Here is a 25,229-nt window from a genome sequence, read left to right on the forward strand (position 1 = left end):
GCATAGATGTTCAGGATTGTGATTTCATCCTGGTGGACTTTTTTCTTTGATGAGAATGAAATGTCCCTCCTCTTCTTTTTGAATTAAGTTTGGTTGAAAGTCTATTTCATTATATGTTAGTTTAGCTACCCCAGCTTGTTTTCTGGGTCTTTTTGCTGAAAAAAAAAAACATTTTTCCAGCCCTTTACTCTGAGGGAGTGTTTATCTTTGTTGCATAGTTGTCTTTCTTGGATTAAGGAGAATGTTGTAGACTATTACTGTAACCATTTAGTTAGTCTGTGACTTTTTGTTGGAGATTGGAGTCTGTTGATGTTGATAGATAATAGTGACAAATGAATGTTTGTTTCTTTTTTGTGGGGTTGGTGGTGTTACTATGTTTCCATGCTTGTTTTCTTTTAATTTTTTTTAAGTCATCTATGCCCTGTGCTATCTTAGGTATAGTTGTTATTTTTTTCCCCCTATTGGATTGGAGCTTTCCTTCTAGTAGCTTTTGTAGGGTTGGGCTGCTATATAGATACTGTTTAAGTTTTGTTTTGTTATTGAATATTTTGTTTTCTCCATTTATGTTGATTGAATGTTGCTGAGTATAGTAGTCTGGGTTAGCATCTGTGGTCTTTTAGAGTCTGCATGACATCTGTCCAGGCCCTTCTGTCTTTCATAGTTTCTGTTGAAAAATCCAGTGTGATTCCGATAGGTCTACCTATACATGTTAATTGGCCTTTCTCCCTTGCTGCCTTTTATATTTTTTTTTTCTTTGTTCTGTAGATTTAATGTTCTGGCTATTATGTGAAGTGAGAAGTTTCTTTTCTTGTCTAATCAACTCGGTGTTCTATGGGCCTTTTGAGTTTTATAGACTTCTCCTTAGGTTGGGAAAATTTTCTTGAAAATATTTTCTGGACCTTGGATCCTGGAATCTTCTTTTTTGTCTATTCCTATTATTCTTACATTTTGTCTTTTCTTGGTATCAGCGATTTCTTGGATGATTTATTTGTTACTCTCATCCTGGTATTCATATATTTCTGGGTTCCAGAAATTATTTTCCTGGACTCCACTGGTAGAACCACAGAACAGGGCTTTCAATGATGAGAATACTCTCCCAAGGTTCCTTATGTTGCCCACAGTGGTGTGTACGTGGGAGGGATCCAATGTCTGACTGCTATCTTAGAGGGACCCTGAATCTGAGGCTCAGTACACACTTACATGAAGGAGCACTCACTCATTTGCTGGTCTAATTGGGAAGCACAGAGTTTCCCCCCCCCCATTCTCTACTCTCAGATTTGGACCCAGAGGTGCAAATGAGAGTGTAGGAGATCCATCAGCTGGGTGCTGTCCACTGTTTTGCTCCTTGGCACTGAGACCCCATACATGGGGTAGCCACCTCTGCAGTCTCAGTTACTAAGCAAGGAGGATCCTGCAGCAGAACAGGGAGGCCCATACAGCTGCCTGCTGCTGGAGCAGACCTGGGATGCCTTCCTCTGCTGTCTCAGTCACTAAGCACAGAGGCTTGTACTTGAGTCAATCACTGCCACCTCTGCTAAGCAAGGGGACCTATGTTTGCAGCAAGGACAAGTACAGGGGGGTTGAATATTTGCAATTCTCAGTTCCTGGAGATATCCATGGGTGACCTGGATCCAAACTGTCCCAGCTCACATGTTGTCTGATCTAACCCAGGAAGCCTCAGTATTGATGTTCTTACTTCAGCTGCCCCTCTACTCACCAATTTCGGAGTTTTGGATCCTGTGCCCCTCAGATATGGTTCATGCTGGTTGCTGCCATCTTGGCTCCCCCACTTAATCTTTTTAAAATTTTTTCTCACTCTATTCATTTCTTACTCAGAAATACCAGGTATAAAGATTATAGCATAACAGTGAAGTCTGCTCTCTGATCAGTGTCTTTTTCCAACCATGACAACACCCAGGGACATGTTTTTAGGAAACTAAGTTACTTCTTAATGTCAATGGTTTAATCACTTGAATGTGATAAATGATATGTTGATGCATACTTTTTTATGAGGCATAGGGAAAAACCTCTCTGAGGAAATAGTGTGTAATTCAGATACAAATAATGAACAGGAGTTTGGCAACAAGGCCAGAATGGCAAGGAATGATAACAGCTGGAAATAACATCAGTAAATTTACATGAGGACTTAAATGAAGGGTCATGGGGCATGATGAGCAGGTGGGAAATGTGATATTATGTTACTACAGAATTGAAAGGTCTAGAAGCATACAAATATTTTCTGTGGGATTTAATGTCTTGAAGACAAAATAATTGACAAAAAGCTCATAAAGAGTTATCACTCATGTATACTATCATATTATCTGCAAATAGTGATACTTTGATTTCTTCCTTCCTGATTTGTATAACCTTGATTTCCTTTAGTTGTCTTATTGCTCTAGCTCAGACTTCAAGTGCAATGTTTAAGGGATATGGAAAGAGTGGGCAGCCTTGTCTTGTCCCTGATTTCAGTGGGATTGATTTAAGTTTCTCTCTGTTTAGTTTGATATTGGCTCTAGGCTTGCTGTGTATTGTCTTTACTATGTTAGGTATGTGCCCTTGTATCCCTGATCTCTCTATGGGTTTAAACATGAATGGGTGTCGGATTTTGTCAAATGCTTTTTCAGCATCTAAGGAAATGATCATGCAGTTTTTCTCCTTCAGTTTTTTTTATATAGTAAATTACATTAATGGATTTCTGTATATTGAACCACCCTTGCATGCCTGGGATAAAGCCTACTTAGTCATAGTGGATGATACTTTTACGTGTTCTTAAACAGCAAGAACATTTGCTCAACCATGTTCATAGCGGCTTTATTTGTAATAGCCAGAACCTGGAAACAATCCAGATGTCCCTCAAAGGAGGAACAGATACAGAAATTCTGGTAAATTTACACAATGGGATACTATTCAGCAATTAAAAACAAGGAAATCAAGATATTTACAAGCAAATGGTAGGATCTAGAAAATATCATTCTGAGTGAGGTATCCCAGAAGCAGAAAGACACACATGGTATATACACACTTATAAGTGGTTATTAGACATATAATATAGGATAAACCTATAGAAATCTGTACACCTAAAGAAGCTAAGCAAGAAGGAGAACCCTGAGTAAGATGATCAATCCTCACTCAGAAAAACAAACAGGATGGAGATTGGAAGAAAGAGGAAACGGGCAACAGGACAGGAGCCTACCACAGAGGGCCTCTGAAAGACTCTACTCAGCAGTGTATCAAAGCAGATACTGAGTCTCATGACCAAACTTTGGGCAGAGTACAGGGAATCTGATGAAAAAAGGGGAAGATGGTAAGACCTGGAGAGAACAAGAGCTCCACAAGGAAAGCAACAGAACCAAAATATCTAGGCAAAGGGGTCTTTTCTTAGACTGATACTCCAAACAAGGATCATTCATGTATATAACCTACAAACCATGCTCAGATGTAGCCCGTGGCAGCTCAGTATCCAAGTGGGTACCCTTGTTAAGGGAACAGGGATTGTCTGTGATATGGACTCATTGGCTGGCTCTTTGATCACCAACCGGCCCCCCCACCCAAATGGGGAGCATCCTTGCCAGGCCACAGAGGAGGACAATGCAGCCAGTCCTGATAAGACTAGATAAGCTAAGGTCAGATGGAAGTCCTAGGAGGAGGACCTCCCTGTCAGTGGACTTGAAGAGGGGCATGGGAGAAGAAGAAGAAGGGAGGGTGAGATTTGGAGGGAATGAGGGAAGGTACTACATCTGGGATACAAAGTGAATAAACTCTAATATTAAAAAATAAAAATTCAATTTAAAAAGGGTTATTACATATTATCCCCTCAAATAGGCGTATGGTCAGTCATTTGTGTAGTGCTCCCTGTCACTCATTAACAGTCATAAACTGAGCATAAGTCAACACTATTGTATGGCAAATCCTTTTTGTTATTGAACCATTTACCTCCCAGATGTATGGGAACTACAGGTCACTACTTCCAATTTGGTCACCTTCTTATTATCAGTCCTCTTCTCTAAATAAGGTCATTTTCTATTTCTTTTTAGTATTGTTAGCTTAAAAGTTTCATTGGGTTAGAGAACAGTGTCCAGTGTTGATTAGGCATGTTTCTGTCAATCTGGAAAATATTTTCTGAGTGTGTCCTTAAGCTCCTGGTGAGCAAGAGCAAGAGTGAGAAAGGAAACTGCAGCTGTTTCTTCATGCCAGTGAAATAGCATTTGGGGGAGGTTTTGGCTTATTTTCACAGCTGTTTTCCTAGCTAGATTTGACAAGGAATCTGTAATTGTCACTTTGAAGGTGGGTGGAAGTTGCTTCCTTCCTCTCTTCTCTTTTGAGCCTTCCTTTATTTAGATCTGGTTTTTCCATGCTGCTGCGTTCCATTTTCCCATTTCTTTTCATTAAATTATCCCAGCCATTTCTTTCAGCATGGGTATGTGACACCGGGTGCTTGTTCGAAGAAATGTGAAGTCAGAGTTGTGTTAAAGTAGGCCACTATACTTCTTTTTTGAGACTGTAGGGGATACTTTGTTTCTTGTTTTTTCCATCTTCTAAAACAATGGTTCTTATTCTGTGGGTTGTAATTCCCTTTGGGGGTTGCATATCAGATATTTACATTATGATTCATAACAATAACAATATTGTTGTTATGAAGTAAAAATGAAATAATTTTATGGTGTGGGGTCATCACAACATGAGGACCTGTCGCAGCATTAGGAAAGTTGAAAACCACTTTTTTTTTTGGCAGTTTTTGTGGTTTTATTTTAAACACAAATAAAGCACGGACATAAGCCATCTACTCATTCTCTTCACTGCGCAGCCTGGTGTTGGGATTGGTCACTCTGATGGCCAGCTGTGCTGCTCTTTCTACGATGGCTTTCCAGTTCCTGGAGGACACATTGTGAGCAATCTCAGCACAGTAAAACTTGTTGCACTTCAGCAGCACTTCCAGCTCTTTGATATTGTGGACCAGAAACTTCTGGAAGCAGCTAGGCAGCATGTGCTTAGTTTTCTTGTTGCTCCCATTAACCAATGTTGGGCATCAGGATCTGGCCCTTGAATCTTCTCCGAACCCTGTTGTCGATACCTCTGGGTTTCCTCCAGTTTTGCTTAATTTTTACATATCGGTCTGACTGGTGCCTGATGAACTTCTTGGTCCTCTTTTTGATGATATTGGGCTTCACCAGAGGCCGGAGGGCAGCCATGTTGCCTCAAAACAGATGGCAGCCACCTCGTAGGTAGCGCCGAGGAAGGGAAAAACCACTCTTTTAGAGGCTTGCTTACCTTTCTTGGCCTGTGAGCCCTTTCCCTCTTCAAATACTGTTACCATGAGAGGATAAATGTTGGTGAACAATAGACAAATAACATAAAAGATTCATAAGAAACTGAATGGGAGCCAATGCCTTTCTGAAGATGTAAAATAATTTGTAAACTTTATGGAAGATGGCATAAAATCACAAATGTGATTTCAAAATAATTTTAGTATTTCTAATATATGTGAATACACTCCCATATATGATTTGTTTATGTTAGAATAAAATTTAGTATTGCTGATTTCTGTGATTTCAGATATGTAATAAGGCAGTTTTCGGATGTTGTTCTTATATTCACTCCAGTTCTTCCAAAGCTAATTGCTTAATGATTACTTTGTCCTTTGCTTCAAAATATTTAGCTTAACTCTGTGACACTTCTCTACATCTACCCTTTCTCATTTCTCTCTCTTTTTTTTTCGCATCTCTTATTTTTAACTTTTCCCCTGTTTCAAGATAATATTTATGGGTTTCTGTAGCAAATTTCCTAGACTCCTCTTATGTTTATGTATATTGTCCCTCATTGCTTATATATGTGGCTTACTTAGAAAACTATGGTTGATTGTGGTGGTTTACTGGAAATTAGATAAAATATGAAAAAGCAAAATTGCAGATAAAGAAAGAATTCTGTATGAACAAAACACTCAGCACAGCGCTCTGACACATAATGAATATTCCTGAAGGACTAACTCCTCTTGTAATTAATATCATTAGCATTACTATTAATAAAATGGGGATTTAGATAAATGGGAAGATCATATACAACTCATGGTTTTGGTGTATACAGTTGGGTGGGTGTATGATGGTGCCACTCATTTGGATAGAGAAACTGGGTAGACACAGATATAGACATTTGTTTTAGGAATCATGGTTCTTTGAACTCTCATTGGTATAGTGTGAGATGGAATAACAAGAAAAAGGTTTCAGTTTTTATTTTTATGAGTCTACAATTCACAGAATTATGGAGCAGGATTATAGATTTGGTGGTTAATATACAGATATCTTGAAATCATTAAACTGGCTGAGCTAATTAACATAAAATTTAGATGAGTAGAAGGGAAAATGACTTAGGAACAGCTGTAGTCAAAAACTGTGAGGAATCAGCAAAGTAGACAATATACAACAAAAAGATAGGTGCACAATATCCTGAATTTACTCACTGTTAAGGCAATAGAAAAGAGTTTTAGAAAGGACAGTGTGATTAATGAGACAGAACCATCCATAAAATTAGGCCATTTAAAGAGATTTGGTTATGGAGCTAGAAAATATGGCTTAACTCTTAAGAATGCACAGTATTCTTGAGGAGGAACTGAGTTCAATTCCTAGCATCAAGAACTAATTTTAACTGGTTTGAGAAACTCGGTGTCCTCTTCTGGCCTCTGAGGGCACTGCACACATCCCTACACAGATATACACATACACACATATTTAAAAATACATATTTTAAAAGTGCATATAAGAAGATATATAGAGAAATAAAATAACATCTGGAGTAGTTGTCAAATGAGAAGGTGTTCTTTAAGTTTATGTTTGTATGACTCTAGAAATGATCTATTTAGAGAAGGAAAAATCAAGGGAGACCAAGTATGTGGAATGGGATCTAGAGTACAAATAAAAAGGATTAAACATTGCCATAAAAATAGATTTTTTATTTGTTTCCGTGAGATAAAGAGACACAGTGTAACATCTGTCTGTTATACGTGTTGCTGCTAAATGAAGAGTCCTGATGGGTTACATGTATAGACAGTTTGAACATGCATAGAACAATAAACCTTAATGACATGAAAGACCTTAATAAAGAAGTGTTATTCTGAATGTTCCGCGTAGTAAGTAAAGTTACAAAACCATGATTCTGAGACATAGAGTACTAGGTTGAATTTAGCCACAAAACCTAGATGAACCTTTTATAAACTGTCATGATGGAAGGCAATTTGAAAATAGTAAGATTAAAAAAATAAAGGTACTTTTGATTTAGCAGCTGTATTTCAAGGAAGCTGCTTTGTGATAGGGGTATATCTAGCTACACTGAGACCCACTGATTGGTAAACTTCCAGATATGTACACAGTTGTCCCATGTTTTAATGGGGAAATTGCAATGTGCTTGTTTTTTTTTTTAACTTCAACAAAATAAGTTTATTTCTGATGGTATAAAACAGGAAGTGATTTTTGGTTTATGTTTTTATGTCGCCGTTGTCTATACTTCTAATAACATGTACAGATGCTTTTTGTTGTAATTCTTCCATGCAGAAAGTCCTTTTTATTGAAGGTTTTTGTACTTCTTTTTGCCAACTCATGTCTGAATTAAAATGTGAGCCATGTTTTAAAAATGCCTCAAAATTTCCCTTAATCAATTTTATTTAAAGTTTTTCCAAAGTGATCTTTACGCAACCAATTCAAGTTTATGTATCCATCCTGTTTTTTTTTTTTTTTTTTTGGGGGGGGCGTTGGTTTTTTTTTTTTCTGCTCAGTGTGTATCCTAGACAAAAATAGTATTAGATATTAGCGGTGGGATATACCTTACTAGTTTCAACTTGTCATTTGAAGTCAATATCAGAGAATACAACTCACTATATTTTGCATAAGAAGCATGCTAATAGTAAATGGGCTACATTAGTTTTCAAATAACTTAGTTAATTGTTACCTTGTATGAGTTATGATTCCATAGCCCAGTCCATTGCTTTCTGTGATTGTTTTTTTTATTTCTGCTTATGTGATTTTCTGGGAGGTGGGTGTTTTTATAGATTTTCACCATCTTTGCTTACTTTGGCTAGTGATTTTTTTTTTCCTATATCCTTTCAAAACTTTCCTCAATCCAGAATTATAATTCAAATAAAAACAAGCAGGTGTATTTTCTGCCTTTTGAAGCCAGGACAGACCACCAGCTTACTATTCACCTAGTGTTAGGCTGTGATCCCAGCACCCAACAATGAGAGTTGATCTTAACTTACTGCAGTGGTTCTGATTGTCATAGCAACTGTGGTAGAACAGTAATACTGCTGTGCTGGGTGCTTGAATTTCAAGGTTTTGCCAGTAGGAGAAGTTCATTGGTCATCTCTAGATTCTAAGTTAGCTTCCTTGAATTTTGCTTTCCTTCTTTGTAAAATAAGAATACTTGTTTGGGTAAAAATTAAATATTACGTGTATATTGCCTAACATAACTGGCTCATATTTGATAAATATTTATTCTTAGTCTGCCCCATAATATTATCATATAAATTTACTTATTTTTGAAAGTACTTACTTAATTTTTTTTTAAACAGTAGCCCAGTAAAATATATGCAGTACAGAAGTTTCCCAGGAAAAAAATATGAAATTACAACAGATTTATTTTGTCACATTTGCAATTAATTTATTTAATCCTTACATATTCTGATTATTAATTATGTTAGGTCTCTTCTGAAAACAACGTGGCAGCTTCTAAATGTCTTACAAAGAGGCTGAATATATAGAAAATGGCAAAAATATGATAATAATTATAAAAATGAAATATTTTTGTGTATTTTTTAAAAAATTGGATCAAATTAATTTGTCTACTTGTAAGGTATAACTGCTTCTCCTGGTCATTAGAACAGCATCATATTCTGACATCCAGGGTATAGTTTTGTTTGTTTGTTTGTTTGTTTTAGTAAGCAAGGTATGAAGCTTTGCTCCAGTAATACCACTCTGTGTGATGCAAATGAAAGATTGAAAGATGTCATGCTCTAATCATAAAGAAGACAGTAAAATAAAATGAGATCTTACTGAGCATTTAGTTAATATACAGGTGTTTCACATAGAACTTTCTTTTCAGTGCTCATGACTAATATAATTCCAGATTGATAGATGTCAATATGGCAGCTCAGAGAGGTTACATAACTTGTATGCAGTTGTGCGGTTGGTTGAATGCAGTTAACATTCAAATTCTACTCTTCATTATTCTAGTGCCCTGTGCTCTTTTCTATAAACAAAATAACTAGTCATCTTTCTTAATTATAGACTAGAGGAATGTATATTTAGAGACTATGCAATGGTTAATCCAATTCCTGGCAGCAGATGGATGTGAAAGAATATACAAGAAAGAATATATGAGACAAAGTAATCGTGGGGGTTCAGAATGGGCAAAGATCAATAATCAGAGGTTTGTTTTACTTAAAAAACAAACAAGCAAACAAACCAACAAAAAAACGGGAAACTTTCACATAAGAACTGTAGTTAGGTAAAACTCAACTGTTACATCCTGCCTTAACTCCCAAAAAGAAAGAAAGAAAGAAAGAAAGAAAGAAAGAAAGAAAGAAAGAAGCAGGAAAAGAAGGGCAATGCTGAGGAAGTATATTACTACTCTGTAGAGCGTAGTTTCTGTTAACATTTTAGTATCATGTCACTCCTGTCTATCTTACTAGGGAGCATAACAGCACTCAGAGGGTATAAATATACTATTCTCTTCACGGGGAAGGGAGTAATTGAGACTATATTCTTGTACTTTTAAGGGAATTGTATAGGTTTTTGGTGGATTTATCACACACTTTACTGATAAACTTTATCAGGAAAATTCAGCCGTCAAGGTCAGATAGAGGTCATATATTTGCACTCTACCGTAATTATTGTTTAAGTCACTATGTTCAATTCTGTTAATCTTTGTGAACTCTAATCCTTTCTAATAAATGAGTATAGCTATCTTATGTTAGTTCTTCATTAAACAGAGATATGAAGAAAACTATATTTTTATATTCCTCTTATATCCTCTCACAGTATCTCATGGCAAGGAATAGAAGCTCACTTACTATTGATGATAGCAGAAATCTTGTAGTAACTTATGTGTTGTTAGCTCTTACACAATTTTACATGAGAACTGTCATTGTAGATGTGGACATGTATTTTATCTCTGAATCTAGATTCTCTGTCTCCTGACAATACAGAGAATGTCTTGTTATCTTTGTATTTATGATCTCTAGGTGTAAATTAATGATGGTTTTTCATCAATGACTGCCATGTGTGACCTACTGCCAAATTCTCATTCATATCAACTGCTTCTTGTCCTAGATCCTAATTAATAAGTGGATGCAAAAAGGGAACAGCAGTTAGGCTTCATCCCTTTACTTGCTAGCAGAGTGCCTTATGCTGACTACCTGTGGCCATTACATAGACTTTTTATATGGTTTTGAAAAGAATTGGAAGTAATTTTAAGAATGTGTCTTTTTAGGTATTCTATTTGCAATTAGTGGAAGTTATAGATAGATTAGTCTCTTTTATTGTGCCATGTTGTTTTACTATCAATCTTTTTCTATGACTATTTAATCAAATAAACCTTGTCTAAATATGGGGTTGTTTTGCTTATGATTAAATCCCAGGACTTCATGGATGTGGATCCCAAGCTCAATAGCTACAATATGAAAACACAGTTAAACTTAACTAGCTAATAAGTACCAGGTGTTAATTATGTGTCAGATGCTGCTTTGTCATTTGAATACCTCTGAGAAGAACTCTGTTGCCTGTTTTTTGATCACTTCCTTCAGTGGGGTTGCCTTGCCAAGCCACAGAAGAAGAGGATGATCTCAGTCCTTATGTGACTTGATTGGGTGGGTTGGTAGAGAAGGCTCTCATTTTCTGAGGAGTAGGGGCCCTCAGGGTAGGGGTTGTGGGAAGGAATAGGGAGGGTCTCTATGATACGGATATAAAGTGAATTAATAAATAATTAAAAATAAATAAAATATTTTAATTATCATAGCAATAGTTACCATTATGCTACACAATAATTACAGATTTAAGACATTAAGACATTGGAGGGATAAATAACTTGCCCAAAATCATATAAGGGAGCAAAGATTTATATACACATGATGCAACTCTAAATCTTCTTTTAGTTTATAAATTACAAAGCCTCTGAATATATCTTGTTGTTAGTTCTTTAATAACATGAACTCTAAATACAGCTATCCTTGCCACTGAGTATTATGTATTTATTCTGAGAATTGATCTCATTCATGGACCTTAATTAGAACTCTCTTTTTAAAATTCATCCTACTCTTAGCTGAGACTCTATATAGATTTTACTAACTTTCTATCAAAGGCCATTACTAGTACCTTTCCTCATGTGTCATAAAATTAAAAATACCCCTTTATGTTTCTCTATTTGAAAAGAGTATTTCTCCATGGCTTTTGATATCTTTTTTCTATTCTGGTTATATTTAACTAAGGGCAAGAGAAGTTTATTAGTCTTATATAGACATACTTTGGGCATTCAATAAAATCTGCAAGCAAAAGAGCAGAACTATTAAAAAAAAGTCTCTTCAGTATTATCTCATGTCCCCTTTGAGTAATTAGGAATCCACCTGTACTGTTCAATGTTATTTGAAATTTCTGTATAGAGTAATGTATTATCAAGTGGACCTCAGGATACTGCTTCAGAAATGTTGCTGTCATGTGAGTTGAAGTCCAGCAAATAGGCATTCTTTCCAGACATTGAAGGTCTTCAAGTTAAATATATTTTTATCATAACGATGTCTTTGCTTTAAATATATTTTTATCATAACGATGTCTTTGCTTTCTAGAAGGTAAAACACGAAACATATCATCTATCCAATTCCATTTGCCTCCATTTGATCATTGTAATTTGTCTTTAGTTTTTAGTTTTCTTTTACAAAAATTGTTTGCAATTCTGGGATAAGTAGAGATCATTATGTTTACAAAATCATTATTTAATGACAGATATCAACTGTTATGTCAAAGTCCAATTGTTCAATGTAAAAATACATCATTTTGTCTTTGTCAATTAGCTTTTTTCTCCCTTAGTTGAGGCTGTGGTCTTCGTAGTATGTCTTTCTGAGCAAAAGGATTATAAAAGGAATGAAAGCATTTCCTAAAGAAGTGGCACTTTCTTTCGTGATTTTGTTTTCCAGGATGGACAACTATCTTTAATCTATATGTTATAGAGATTGTTGTGAAGCGAATAGCTTCACCATAGGAATAGGTTAGAAAAACTCTTGTCCTAATTGCAGACTAGAACATTTGACTCTGAAATGAGTTCATGTGAAAGAGTTTCTCTTAGAGTCACTAAATAAGCACTATCTTCCTTTTTCTTTAAACACATAGAAACAATGTATTTTCCTTCCTATTTGATGACTGTTTTTCTAATTTACTTCTGCTTTGGATTGCATTGCTATAAAAGTACATCTATTTATATGCATTATAACATCTCCTCATAGTTTTATCATATTCCATTCTCATTTGAATGTCATAGAAAGTAATTTATCAACATTTTTATTGAAAATAAAATTTTTCATACAATATAGTCTTATTTTGGTTCCCCTCCCCCAACTCTTACCAGATATTCCCCATCTCACCACATACCTGAATCTATATCCTTTCTTTCTATCTCTCTCATTAGAAAACAAAGTTATTTTAAAAAGACAGATCAAAAAATAGAGTAAAGTTAAAAAACCAACCTGAGTAGAAAACAAAGAGCCAAAGAAAAAGCACAAGAAACATGTATAGAATCATATTGGCACATACAGAAATCTCAGAGAAACATAAAGTTTATATATATACATATATATATATACACATATATATGTTTATGGTATATATATGTATATATATACATATATATGTATATATATACATATACATATACCATTATACATATGTGCAAAAAAATATAATTTGGCAAGAAAAGAAAAAAAGGCCAGAGAAAGCATTACAAGACAAAACAACCTTTAAAATTGCCATTGAGTTAGTTTCGTATTAGCCCTTAATCGATTTTTTTAAATATGGGAATTGAGAAGAAATAAGATTGATAATTTGTACAGAAAATGTATATCAGATAATCAGATCTTTATATGAGTAAAAGCTTATTCCTGTACATTTTTTCATATCATTTCAGAAATGTGTTTCTTATCATCTGACTTCTAGTCATTTTTATTTTAATATGTAAATCATACTTCTCAATTTTGAATAGTGAAAGTAATTTTCACAAGGAGCCACAAAGAATTTATTCACATGCTTATTATTATGGATTTATGTAATTGTTTCACCTTATCAAATCTGAACCTTATCAAATCAGGTAGAAGATCAGTTAATCCTTTAATAAAAAGCCAGCTTTCTAAGCCAGGCACTCAGAGCCAGACCAGATAAGGTAAAGTAGATACAGCTAGAATATATATGTTGTTACAAAAGCCATCTACGCTGATAAGAGAAAGTGGTCCCAGTGAAGGTGCTGCCCTAGGAGACTTGTGGACAGGGGCTCACAATAGATTATATTGAGAATCCCTTGCCCATGATTCAAGAAAGTGTGTTGGAGCAGAGAGCATATAGTTAGTTAAAAGGTTTTTTTTTTCTTTTTTTTAATTTTTATTTTTAACAATTTATTAATTTTATATCCCAATTGTAGCCCCCTCCCTTATCTTCTCAAGTTTCACCATCCATCCCTCTTCCCCCTATCCCTATCCTCTAGTCAACTGAAAAGGAGAGTTCTCCCCTGGCATCTGACCTTGCTTATCAAGTCTTCTCAGGACTGTCTGGATCCTCTTTTCTGTGGCCTGGCAATGCCAAATCTCCAAAGGGATGTGATCAAAGAGCAGGCAACTGAGTTCATGTCAAAGAGAGCCCATGATCCCCTTACTCAGGTACCCACATGAAGACTGAGCTTCCTAGGGGCTACATGAGCATGGTCTAGGTCCTCTCCGTGGATGGTCCTTGGTTGGTGCATCAGTCTCTGCAGGTCCTCATAGGCCCATATTTTTTGGCTTTGCTGGTCTTGTGGAGCTCCTGTTCCATTACGTCTTTCCACATGCCTTCTTCCATAAAACTACATATGCTCTGCTCAAAGTTTGGCTGTGTGTTGCTGCATCTGCTTAGATCCCCTGTTGGAGAAGCCTTCCAGAGGACCTCTATGGTAGACTCCCATCTTGTTCCCTCTCTTCTGCTGCTCTGGTGTCTGTCCTGTTTGCCATTCTGAATGAGATTTAAGCTTCCTCCATAGGGTCCTCCTTATTGTTCATATGGTTATCTTATATTATATGGCTAATATCCACTTATAAGTGAGTGTATACCATGCATGTCTTTCTGGTGCTGGGTTACTAATCCTGAGATTAGGATTCTTAAGTAAATAGTTTATTGATGTAGTGATGTCAAGGCAATCAGAAAAACAAACAAACAGACCAGATAAATCAGGAGAAGCAGTGAGGGCATGCCATCTGGAGAAGCATAAGTTGTTCACACTAGTTCATAGAAACGTGGGTTAGATTTGTGAGTCTACCTTGCCCTGAAGTAAGAGAGAGGGACTTTTGTGCCCTTATGTGTGTCCTTCATAAGTTATGGGTTGCTTTCAAACAAACTTGCATGAAATATACAAGGAAGGTAACCCATCTCAGCTCCCAAGGGCTAGTATAATTGTGAAGCAGCCAGAATACAGAGAACTTTGGTAACTCATGGTTGTACACTTGCCCCAGCTAAGGGTACTGAGACAGTGCACCAACACTATCTGCTCCTATATTCTTATGTGGAATCAAAATTTCACATCTCTGTGCAGGCAATTCAAAAGTATACTCCATCACAAAATTGCTAAATGTAATTTAAATTAGTTCCTCAATTGTAGGTATGAGGGAGAATACCAAGAAAAATTGATAGTATGTTTGCTCCTGTAAAGTTTATACTTCTCTTGGTGTCTATGTATATAATTTTTATAGTGTCAAAGATAAGGATAAGATCATGTGTTATGCAAGTAGTATCAGAGTCAGTGTGTAAAGTGAATAGAATTATTGGGTAAAACTCCAAAGTCCTAGAACTTCTCCAGGGTTCATAGGGATAATGGCTCATGAATGGTAGACAGATTATTAGGAAAATATTACAAAGTGGGACTTGAATTTAAACTGGTAAAGAGTAGCACAGTATTTTTAGAATAGGGAAGTGTTTACAGTATAAAACAGCTTAGAAAATTCAGAAAGTCATTACCCATGCATATGTTGGGAGGGATCATAAAGAATATGATGGAGCAGGTGGATGAGTGAATTTGTGATTAAGAGGAGCACAGAAGTAGAGGAAAACACCCAACTATCAGGGAGCTCTAACAACATGTAGTGGACTCTGAATTTGCTTCCTGGGCAGTGGTGAGATACTAACAGTCTTTGAACATGACAATTAAATGATGCATGTATCAGTCTCAGAAAAGACCCCTGTGCCCAGATTTTTTGGTTCTGTTGCTCTCCTTGTGGAGCTTCTGTCCCCTCCAGGTCTTACTATCTTCCCCTTCTTCCATAAGATTCCCTGAACTCTGCCCAAAGTTTGGCTATGAGTCTCATCATCTGCTCTGAAACCCTGCAGGGTAGAGCCTTTCAGAGGCCCTCTGTGGTAGGTTCTTGTCCTGTTCCCTGTTTTCTCCCTCTTTCTATGTCCATTCAGCTTGCCTTTCTGAATGGAGATTGAACATCTTACCCAGGGACCTCCTTCTTGATTAGCTTCTTTAGAGGTATATATTTTAGTATGTTTATCCTATATTATGGAGATAACCTTGAACCCCTACACAGAGGTAGCCCATGGCAGTTCAGTGTCCAAGTGGGTTCCATGGTAATGGGAACAGGGACTGTCTCTAAAGTGAAGTGATTGGCCTGCTCTTTAATTACCTCCCCCTCGAGGAGGGGCAAGATGGTGGCGCCTGGAGGACTCTCATTCTGAGCAGCAGCACAGCAGGATCAGCACAGTGACCAGCAATCAGAACTCTCGGCCATAAAACACAGTCATTGTGTTTCCCAGGTGAGAGGATACCCCACGGTGGGGGATTCAATCAGTTTTTAACTCACCCGGCTAAACCGCGGAAGAGATCCAGGTTCCGCCAGACGCTTGGCTGCCGGCCGCCAGCCCCAGCCCCAGCCCAGAGCCACAAGCCAGTGTTTCTGGTCAGGGTCCCAGACTGAACCGTGTGCACCACACTATCAGAGACTGGAATTTTCAGTCGAGAGATAACCCCAGGGTACAGGAAACGATTGGGACCAGCCTTAGGTCACCCAGACATCCCCTGGAAAAGACTCGGGCGGGTTCCACGGGCACCCCAGGAGCCAGCCCGGAGCCAGAGCCGGGGACCCAGGTTCCAGCACTGAGCCCTGCCTGCCTGCGCGCCTGATTCGCCGCCGGAGATAGAAAAGGCGGGTCTGATCTCAGAGCACTCAGCTCACCCCCAACCTGAAAAGGTCACCGGAAAATTACCCAGCTCAGGGAGGCACTCAGGCTCCCAAAAGCCGCAAAGGCAGACACAGGCAGTTTCTGCGCACCAGACAGCTGGCAGAGACTGAGCCGCCATCACACAGCTGTGCTCCAGGCACAGGCAGTTTCTGCGGCCAGCCAGGTGGCGGACACTGAGCAGTGTGCACCAGGGCAAAAAAAGACACTGGGAGTCCGTGTCTCCAGAGAATCCACAGGGAAGGAAGGAAACTACTGACCTAAATCACCCAATCCTTCCCTAGAAAAAGTCTAGCAGTCTAGTGGGGCCGAGGCACCAGCACTCAGCTGTGCTCCAGACACAGCCACAAACAGTTGATGCGCGCCTGATGTCCAACTGGGTCACAGCAGCTGATCATTAAATTTACAACAAGAAACCCAGAAACAGGGCAGCTGCCCTCAGGACTTCCCTGGGTGAGAGGAGAACCCTCTCAACTAACAAAGACCACAGTTACCACTCAGGTCTATATCCCTGAGGTGAGCAACTCCTGAAAAAAAAACCAGCCATCCAGGGACTATACCCAAAAAGCTGAGAAGACATCCTTCAGGAAGCTTTCTGCAAAGGGGATTCTCTCCACCACAGGATCCCCAGGAACCACCAGAAAATAACCCCAAACACCTAAGATAACACAATGGGTAGAGGCCAGCGTAAAAGCTCAAGCAACAAAAGACAGAGCAATATGGCATCTCCAGAACCCAGTTACCAAGGGGCAAGTAGCCCTGGATACCCCACCATAACTGAAATCCAAGAAGATGACCTAACAAGTATGCTCATGAAGATGATAACAGAGGAAACAAGTAAGATTCGTAAAGACATAGAGGAAGATAAACTCAAACAGATTATTGCCATCTGTAAAGAAATAGAGGAAGCTGCAGCCAAACAGTTTAGGGGCCTTTAGAAAGGAAATGCTTAAAACACTGAATGAAATGATAGAAACAGAGTTGAAGGAACTAAAAGAAAAACAGGAAAGTACAATCAGACAGGTGAAGGAAGTAAACAAAACAACTCAAGACCTGAAGATAGAATTGGAAAAATTAAAGAAAACACAAATGGAAGAAATAATGGAAAGGAAGAATCTAGGGAAGAAAACAGGAACTACAGAGATAAGCATAACCAACAGACTACAAGAGATGGAAGAAAGAATCTCAGGTGTAGAAGATACAATGGAAGAAATCGATGTATCTGTCAAAGAAAATGTTAAATCCAAAAAATTCCTGACACAGACCGTCCAAGAAATGCAAGAAAATATGAAAAGACAAAACCTAAGAATAATAGGTATAGAGGAAAAAGAAGACTCCCTTCTCCAAGGCCCAGAAAATATTTTCAACAAAATCATTGAAGAAAATTTCCCCAAGCTAAAGGAGAGGCCAATTAGAATACATGAGGCCTACAGAACACCCAACAAATTTGACCAGAAAAGAAAATCCTCCCGCCACATAATAATCAAAACAGTAAGTATACAGAACAAAGAAAAAATACTAAAAGCTGCAAGGGAAAAAGGCCAAGTAACATATAATGGCAAACCCATTAGAATCACACCTGACTTTTCAACAGACTATGAAAGCGAGAAGGGCCTGGACGGATATCATGCAGACCCTAAGAGAACACAGATGTCAGCCCAGGCTACTATACCCCGCAAAACTCTCAGTCCTCATAGATGGAGAAAACAAAATATTCAATGACAAAAACAAATTTCAACAATACCTACAAACAAATCCAGCATTACAGAAGACACTGGAAGGGAAAATACAACCCAAGAAAGCTAGCTACATTCAAGAAAACACAGGAAATAAATAACCTCACTTCAGTAAAACAAAAAGCAACGAAGCACACAACAGTATGACCACAGCCAACATCAAAATCAAGAGATCTAACAGCCACTGGTCATTAATCTCTCTCAACATCAATGGACTCAACTCTCCAATAAAAAGACACAGATTAACAGAATGGATACGTAAACAAAACCCAGCAATCTGTTGCATACAAGAAACACACCTAAGACACAAAGATAGACATTACCTGAGGGTAAAGGGTTGGAAGACGACTTTCCAAGCAAACGGACCCAAGAAGCAAGCAGGAGTAGCCATTCTAATATCTGATAAAATAGACTTTCAACCAAAATTAATAAAAAGAGATGGGGAAGGACACTTCATACTCATCAAGGGAAAATTCCACCAGGAAGACATCACAATCCTGAACATCTATGCCCCAAATACAAGGGCACCCACATTTGTGAAAGAAACATTGATAAAATGTAAAGCACATATAGATCCCCACACATTAATAGTGGGAGACTTCAACACCCCACTCTCAACAAAGGACAGGTCAACAAAACAGAAATTAAACAAAGAAACAATGTCTCTGACAGAGGTCATGAATCAAATGGACCTAACAGACATTTACAGAACTTTACACCCAAACACAAAAGAATTTACCTTCTTCTCAGCACCTCATGGAACCTTCTCGAAAATAGACCATATAGTGGGTCACAAAGCAAGCCTCAACAGATACAAGAAGATTGAAATAATCTCATGTATCTTGTCTGATCACCATGGAATAAAGCTGGACCTCAACAATAACAGAAATAACAAAAAGCCTACACACACATGGAAACTGAACAACTTGTTACTAAATGACAGCTGGGTCAGGGAAGAAATAAAGAAAGAAATTCTAGAAATCAATGAAAATGAAGACACAACATACCCAAACTTGTGGGACACAATGAAAGCAGTGCTAAGAAGAAAGTTCATAGCACTAAGTGCCTTGAAGAAGAAATTCGAGAAAGCTCATTCAAGCACCCTAATGGCTCACTTAAAAACCCAAGAAAAAGAAGAAGCAGACACACCAAGAAGGAGTAGACGGCTGGAAATAATCAAACTGAGGGCTGAAATCAATCAATTAGAAACAAATAAAACAATTCAAAGAATCAATGAAACCAAGAGATGGTTCTTTGAGAAAATCAACAAGATCAACAAACCCTTAGCCAGGCTAACTAAAAGGCAGAGAGACACCACCCAAATCAACAAAATCAGAAATGAAAAGGGGGATATAACTACAGACACTGAGGAAATCCAAACAATCATTAGGACTTACTTCAAAAGTCTATATGCCACAAAATTTGACAATCTAAATGAAATGGACAATTTTCTTGATCGATTTGACTTACCAAAGCTGAATCAGGACCAGGTAAATCAACTAAATAGTCCTATATCCCCCAAAGAAATAGAAGCGGTCATCAAAAGTCTCCCATCCAAAAAAAGCCCAGGACCAGATGGCTTCAGCACAGAATTCTACCAGACCTTCAAAGAAGGGCTAACACCAATTCTCTTCAAACTATTCCACAAAATAGAAACAGAAGGAATCTTACCAAATTCATTCTATGAAGCCACAGTCACCTCGGTACCTAAACCTCACAAAGACTCAACAAAGAAAGAGAATTTCTGGCCAATCTCCCTTATGAACATTGATGGAAAAATACTTAATAAAATACTTGCAAACCGAATACAAGAACACATCAAAGATATTATCCACTATGACCCAGTAGGCTTCATCCCAGGTATGCAGGGGTGGTTCAATATATGGAAATCCATCAATGTGATCCACCATATTAACAAACTGAAAGAAAAAAAAACAACACATGATAATCTCCCTAGATGCTGAAAAAGCCTTTGACAAAATCCAACATCCATTCATGTTCAAAGTATTGGAGAGATCAGGGATACAAGGCACATATCTAAACATAGTAAAGGCGATATACAGCAAGCCTATAGCCAACATCAAACTGAACGGAGAGAAACTTAAAGCAATCCCACTGAAATCAGGGACAAGACAAGGCTGCCCACTCTCTCCATATCTCTTCAACGTAGTACTGGAAGTCCTTGCTAGAGCAATAAGACTGTTGAAGGAGATCAAGGGGATACAAATTGGAAAGGAAGAAGTCAAATTATCACTATTTGCGGATGATATGATAGTATACGTGAGTGACCCCAAAAACTCTACCAGGGAACTCCTACAGCTGATAAACACCTTCAGCAAAGTGGCCGGATACAAAATTAACTCAAAAAAATCAGTAGCCCTCCTGTATACAAAAGACGAAAGGGCTGAGAAAGAAATTAGGGAAACAACACCCTTCACAATAGCCACAAATGACATAAGGTACCTCGGAGTAACCCTAACCAAGGAAGTCAAAGACTTGTATGAAAAAAAATTTCAAATCTCTAAAGAAAGAATTAGAAGAAGATATGAGAAGATGGAAAGATCTCCCATGCTCATGGCTTGGCAAGATTAACATAGTAAAAATGGCCATCTTACCAAAAACAATCTACAGATTCAATGCAATGCCCATCAAATTACCAACACAATTCTTTACAGACCTGGAAAGAAAAATTCTCAACTTCATATGGAATAACAAGAAAACCAGAATTGCTGAAACAATCCTCTACAATAAAAGATCTTCTGGAGGTATCTCCATCCCTGATCTTAAGTTGTACTATAGAGCAACAGTTTTAAAAACTGCATGGTACTGGCATAGAAACAGAATGGTGGATCAATGGAACCGAACAGAGGACCCAGAAATAAACCCACACACTGATGGACACCTGATCTTTGACAAACATGCCAAAACCATACAATGGAAAAAAGATAGTATCTTCAACAAATGGTGCTGGTCTAACTGGATGTCTACATGTAGAAAAATGAAAATAGATCGATACTTGTCACCCTGCACAAAACTGAAGTCCAAGTGGATCAAAGACCTCAACATAAAGCCAGACACATTAAATCGGCTTGAAAAAAAAGTGGGAAATACCCTAGAACTCATTGGTACAGGGGAAAACTTCCTGAACAGAACACCAACAGCACAGGCTCTAAGAGCAACAATCAATAAGTGGGACCTCATGAAACTGAAAAGCTTCTGCAAAGCAAAGGACACCGTCATCAAAACAAAGCGACCACCTACAGATTGGGAAAGAATCTTCACCAACCCTTTATCTGACAGAGGACTCATATCCAGTATATATAAAGAACTAAAGAAGCTGAAAAGCAGCAAACCAAGTAATCCACTTAAAAAATGGGGAACAGGGCTAAACAGAGAATTCTCTGTAGAGGAATACCGAATGGCAGAGAAGCACTTAAAGAAATGCTCAACCTCACTAGCCATTAGGGAAATGCAAATCAAAACAACCCTGAGATTTCACCTTACACCCATGAGAATGGCCAAGATCAAAAACTCAAGTGACAACACATGCTGGAGAGGTTGTGGAGAAAGGGGAACCCTTCTCCACTGCTGGTGGGAATGTAAACTTGTACAACCACTCTGGAAATCAATCTGGTGCTTTCTCAGACAACTAGGAATAGCGCTTCCTCAAGATTCAGCCATACCACTACTGGGCATATATCCAAAAGAGGCTCAAGTACACAAAAAGGACATTTGCTCAACCATGTTTGTAGCAGCTTTATTTGTAATAGCCAGAAGCTGGAAACAACCCAGATGCCCCTCAACTGAAGAATGGATGCAGAAATTGTGGTACATCTACACAATGGAATATTACTCAGCAATGAAAAATAAGGAAATCATGAAATTCGCAGGTAAATGGTGGGATCTGGAAAGGATCATCCTGAGTGAGTTGTCCCAGAAGCAAAAAGACACACATGGTATATACTCACTCATATAGACATACAACATAGGACAAACCCACTAAAACCTGTGCATCTAAAGAAACTAAGCAAGAGAGAGTACCCTAACTAAAATGTCCAATCCCCATCCGGAAAGGCAAAGAGGATGGACATCAGAAGAAGAAGAAAACAGGAAACAACCTAGGAACCTACCACAGAGGGCCTCTGAAAGCCTCTGCCCTTCAGACTATCAAAGCAGATGCTGAGCCTGATGGGCAACTGTTGGGCAGAGTGAATGGAATTTTAGGTAAGAACTGGGAAATAGTAAGAGCTGGAGAGGACAGGGTCTCCACAAGGAGAGCAACAGAACAAGAAAATTTGAACACAGGGAACTTCCCAGAGACTCATACTCCAACCAAGGACTATTCATGGAGATAACCCAGAACCCCTGTACAGATGTAGCCCAGGGCAGTTCAGAGTCCAATTGGGTTACATAGTAATGTGAAGAGGCATAATCTGACATAATCTGATTGGCCTGCTCTTTGATCACCTCCCTCTGGGGGGGAGCAGCCTTTCCAGGCCATAGTAGAGGACAATGCAGCCACTTTTGATGTGAACTGACAGACTAAGATCAGAAAGGAGAGGAGAACCTCCCCTATTAGTGGACTTGGGGAGTGGCATGCAAGCAGAGGGAGGAGGGAGGGTGGGATTGGGAGGAGAGGAGGGAGGGGCTTATGGGGGGATGCAGAATGAATAAAGTGTAATTGATGAAAAATTTTTCAATAAAAAGGGAAAAAATTACCTCCCCCTCAGAGGGATGCAGCCTTACCAGGCCACAGAGGAGGACAATGCAGCCACTCCTGATGAGATCTGATAGACTAGGATCAGAAGGAAGGGGGGGAAGTCCTCCCCTATCAGTGGACTGGAGGAACGGCATGGGTGGAGAAGAGGCAAGAAGAGTGGGATTGGGAGGGCAGGAGGGAAAGAGCTGCAGGTGGGATACAAAGTGAATAAACTGTAATTAATAAAAATTAAAAATAAATAAATAAAAATGATGTATGTAGAAGAATCATCTAGACAATACACAGAAGCTGGTGGAGCATTCTTGAATCTATGCACCATTAAAATAGATAAATACACAGTAATAAATTGGAGCTATTTTATTTGGATCTCTCATAATAGTAGCTTGTATTTGGAATGTAGTCACCTACCGTACATCTTATGCTTGATTACACCCAGGTTTGGAAGAACAGCTGTGTAGGTCGTCAGGTGGTCTTGACTGTTTTTATTAAGTTGTTTTAAAGTGGTGGTGGGAAAAAGACACATTCAAACTTTCAATTTGATTCCTGAACTAAAGTCCAGAGATAATTACTCATAATCACTCCTAAATACAAAATGTGACATTGTTTCAGGAAAAAAACACAATGAAATTCCACACAGGATATTTGTGAAAGCATTCAGATAAATGTTCTGCCTTCCTGAGTATAAATCTAGATCCTACCAGACAAGGAAACTCTCCAGTAATAGTACATTCAAATAAACAGCATGTGTGGAACACCCACCACACGCAGAGTAAGGGCTGATTAGAAAAGAAAGCAAATATTTTTTGCCTTTCAGGATGTTGTGGTATAAAGAGAATGATATGATTTACAGACAGAATATTTGAAAAAAGTATGATAATGTCTACAAAGCAACATCTTTTATTTATTTATTTTTGATTATTACAATTTATTCACTTTGTATCCCAGAAGTAGCCACCTCCCTCATCCCCTCCCAATCCCACCTTTTCTCCCTTTTCTCCTCCTAGGCTTCTCCCTCAATCCACTGATAAGGGAGGTCCTCTTCCCCTTTCATCTGACCCTAGTCAATCAGGTCTCATCAGGACTGGATGCATTGTCCTCCTCTGTGGCCTGGTACAGCTGCACCCCCATCCCAGGGGGAGGTGATCAAGGAGCCAGCTAAGGAGTTCATGTCAGAAACAGCCCCTGCTCCCCTTACTAGGTAACCCACTTGGAGACTGAGATCCCATGGGCTACATCTGAGCAAGGGGTCTAGGATATATGCAAGTTTCTTGGTTGGAGTATCTGTCTTTAACCTATCAGTGGACTTGGGGAGGGGCATGCATGCAGAAAGTGGGGGGGGGGAGGGTGGGACTGGGAGGGGAGGAGGGAGAGGCTTATGAGGGGATACAAAATAAATAAAGTGTAATTAATAAAAGTTAAAAAAAAGAAATATTTTAAAGGAAGCAAAAAATAAAAAATAAACCAAAATGTGAAAGGTCTGAGAAATGTAACAAAATAAGAATGATGTGTGAAAGAGTTACAACACTAATCTTTTTTTTACTTGCATTTATTATTATTATTATTATTATAAATTGTCACAATTTATTCAATTTTTATCCCAGTTGTGGTCCCCTCCCTTGTCTCCTCCCAGTCCCACCCTCCCTCCTTCTTCTCCCTCTATACCCTTTCCCTAGTCCACTGATAACGGAGTTCCTCCTCCACTTCTATCTTGACCCTAGCCTATCAGGTCTCATCAGGACTGGTTGCATTGTCTTCCTCTGTGGCCTGGCAAGGCTGCTACCCCTGCAGGGGGAGATGATCAAAGAGCCAGCCACTGAGTTCATGTTAGAGACAACCCCTGTTCCCCTTTCTAGAGAATCAACTTGGAGACTGAATCTATGGCTTACATCTGAGCCAAAGGTTCTCTTCATGCATGGTCTTGGTTGAGGTATCATTCTCTTCAGGGCCCTCATGGCTGTTATTTTTGGCTCTGTTAGTCTCCTTTTGGAGTTCCCGTCCCCTCCAAGTTCTTCTGTCTCCCCCTTCATTGATAAAATTCCACACATTCTGCCCAAAGTTTGGCTATAAGTCTCAGCCTCTGCTTTAATACCTCTATCAGTAGAGTCTTTCAGAGGCCCTCTGTAATCAGTTCCTGTCCTGTTCCCTGTCTTCTCCTTCTCCTGATGTTTGATCATCTTGAGTGAGGTAACTCAGAAACCGAAAGACACACATGGTATATACTCGCTCCTAAGTGGTTTTTAGACATATAATGTAGGATAAACATACTAAAATCTATAATCCTAAAGAAGCTAAACAACAAAGAGGATCCAAGGGAAGATGCTCAATCCTCAT

General features: G+C 38.5%; 1 pseudogene; it reads right to left on the minus strand.

Moving 5' to 3' along the window:
- Positions 1-4,733: 4,733 nt before the first annotated feature.
- On the minus strand, positions 4,734-5,189 carry LOC110543466 (large ribosomal subunit protein eL32-like; annotated as a pseudogene).
- Positions 5,190-25,229: the final 20,040 nt, after the last annotated feature.

The sequence above is a fragment of the Meriones unguiculatus genome, chromosome X, assembly GCF_030254825.1.
Source record: "Meriones unguiculatus strain TT.TT164.6M chromosome X, Bangor_MerUng_6.1, whole genome shotgun sequence".
NCBI classification, from domain to species: Eukaryota; Metazoa; Chordata; class Mammalia; order Rodentia; family Muridae; genus Meriones; species Meriones unguiculatus.